Source organism: Mus pahari, chromosome 21 (genome assembly GCF_900095145.1).
Source record: "Mus pahari chromosome 21, PAHARI_EIJ_v1.1, whole genome shotgun sequence".
NCBI classification, from domain to species: Eukaryota; Metazoa; Chordata; class Mammalia; order Rodentia; family Muridae; genus Mus; species Mus pahari.
The window spans coordinates 26,773,652-26,775,935 of record NC_034610.1 but is presented as its reverse complement, the minus strand read 5'-3'; the positions used below and the strand labels follow the sequence as shown (position 1 = coordinate 26,775,935).

The following is a 2,284-nucleotide window of genomic DNA, read 5'->3' as shown; positions in this document are numbered from 1 at the left end:
CACTAGTCTCTTCTCTAAGTCACCTTGATCGTGGTAGTTTTACCACAGCAATGGGAAAGTGATCAATACAGGGACCGTGGGAAAAAAATCAAGCATGGGCTGGTACTGGGTAGCTGGCACTGTTGGGGATTGGTTCTAATGCTTTGTCTTAATTCGGCTCCCAAAAGCTATGCTTCCAGATGCTGAGGGCCCTTGTTCCCAGCTGGCTTCGATCTTTTTTTTTTTTTTTTTTTGAAAACCATTATTTTTCTTTAATAGTAAAATATATACTGTAGAAAACTTGAAAAAGGCAGGATACAAAATACAGTAAATGTTACTGAGAACCTTCTAGAAAGCTAGGACAATCCGAGAGCATGCTCCCCTGCCCTCTATGCCTCTCAACCATGTAGGTAGAAAACCAGGCCGACCTCAGAGCCCTGAACCCCACGCATCTCCACCTGAAAATGACCCTTCTCTAAGGTCTCTGGGGTCTGTTAAGGCTTCCCAGGGCCCCAGGGCGGCTCAGCAGCACAACAGTGCTTCTCTACCAGACTTAAGGCCATGGGTTTGAGTCCCAGGGACTAGAAAAAAAGAGAGGGAGGTGTTAAAGATTTAAAAACGAATCATGAGGTAGTTATGATGCCTATTCCTAAATGTGTGAATGAAGCCTTCCAGAGGCTTGATAACAAGTCTGAGGTGACCCAGATTACAGATAACCCCAGCTCAGGAAGCCCCAAGGTCCTAGCTTCCTTTCCTTGACACCTCCAGTTCCCTCACGCCTGATGAATTCACATGCTTCAGTTTGCTTGGAGGTCACTCTCCAAGCTAGGTTAGGTTCCAGAGATGGATAGGTGATGCCCTCACATCCACCAATCCATGGATTCTTTGGGACAAGCCCTGACGATAACTATGCAGCGGGGCAGGCCCTTGCACAGGATCTTCTCTGCTTCCTGACCCTCCCAGCCCAGCCCTTGCACCTCAAGCACTCTGAGCTTAGGCATGGTGAGGCAGGAGGACACAATCTGAGCGGGTGTGGGCATTTCTGGGGTGATAAGGGGACCCTGGAAGCACAAACTCTCCAAGACAGGCATTCCCTCCAGGAAGTTCAGGCCCTGGGCCGAGAGGCCCCCAACGGTCAGCCGAATCTTCCGCACATCTGGAAGGTGGCGGCTGATGGTCAGCAGGGTGCTGTCAGCCGACAGGGTGCAGCCCAGCACCTCAAGCCTTTGCAGGTAGCTGAGCTCCTGCAGGCTGGTATCTAGCCCGGTCTCAGTGACCCGGTAGGTGCCGCCCAGCACCAGCAAGCGTAGGGCTCGGAAGCGGGTAAGGCCCTGCAGGCGCTCGTCGCTGAAGGCCGGCACTCGATCCAGCACGATGCATTCCAGCAGAGGCAGCACCGTGGGGTCCTGCTCTTTCTGCAACCAGATCATGGAGATTTCGCAGCTGTACAGCTCCAGGGTCCTCAGGGTGCTAGGGAGACTGGTGATAGGCACCATGCTCAGGTCAGCCACGTGCAGGCACAGGCGCTTCAGATTGGGGCATTTCAGACCCAGGGCCTGCATCAAGGCAGGGGACAGCTGTGGGGCCTGAGAGCCAGAAAACAGGTAGCCACCCATGCGCAACGAGTAGAGCCGGGAGGCCATGTATCGGCGCAGGAGGTGCCACATGACTTTCGGCCGCATCGTGTAGAGCGTCAGGTCGACTTGTCGCCACAGCCACCGGTCATCCACTAGCCTCTTCCAGCGGTGACAGACCCTGGAGGAGTGGACCGGCCGTTAGAACGACCCCGGCCCGCTGGGAGATGCAGATCCGGTCCCGGACAGAGAGGTAAGAGCTGGCTTCAATTTGTAATAAAGAATTGTCAATGTCTGGCAGGGAGACAGAGGTGGGACTTTTAAATGGCATGGGCAAGGAACCTAGGGAGAGAGGGAGAAGAATAGGAGAATCAACCTCCATGACTCAGAGGGAGAGGGGTCAGATTTAAGAGCTGTAGGAGAGAAAGTATCCAACAATTATGTGGAAAGGAAAGGCAGCCCTATGGGAGGAACTGCCCAAAAAACAACAGGGCAACAAAGATAAAACATAGATTTAGAAGCCAGGAATATCGGAGAGGTGTGTACTAGCCACGGGGAGGTTTAGAAATGCTCAACCATTGAGCTAGTCAAGGCATATTAAAATGAGCTGGCTTGGGTGGGTGTAGCATGCATGCATACCCCACCAGAAGCATCAAGTAGTTTAACTAATTAACGGCTACATGGCATCTTTCTTTCTTTTCCAGGTTCTGTGATAATATTCTCTGGCAGAA

The 2,284-nt window shown here is 52.2% G+C and overlaps 1 pseudogene; it reads right to left on the bottom strand.

Annotated features, from left to right (window-relative positions):
- Positions 1–779: 779 nt before the first annotated feature.
- Positions 780–1,747, bottom strand: LOC110338365 (annotated as a pseudogene).
- Positions 1,748–2,284: the final 537 nt, after the last annotated feature.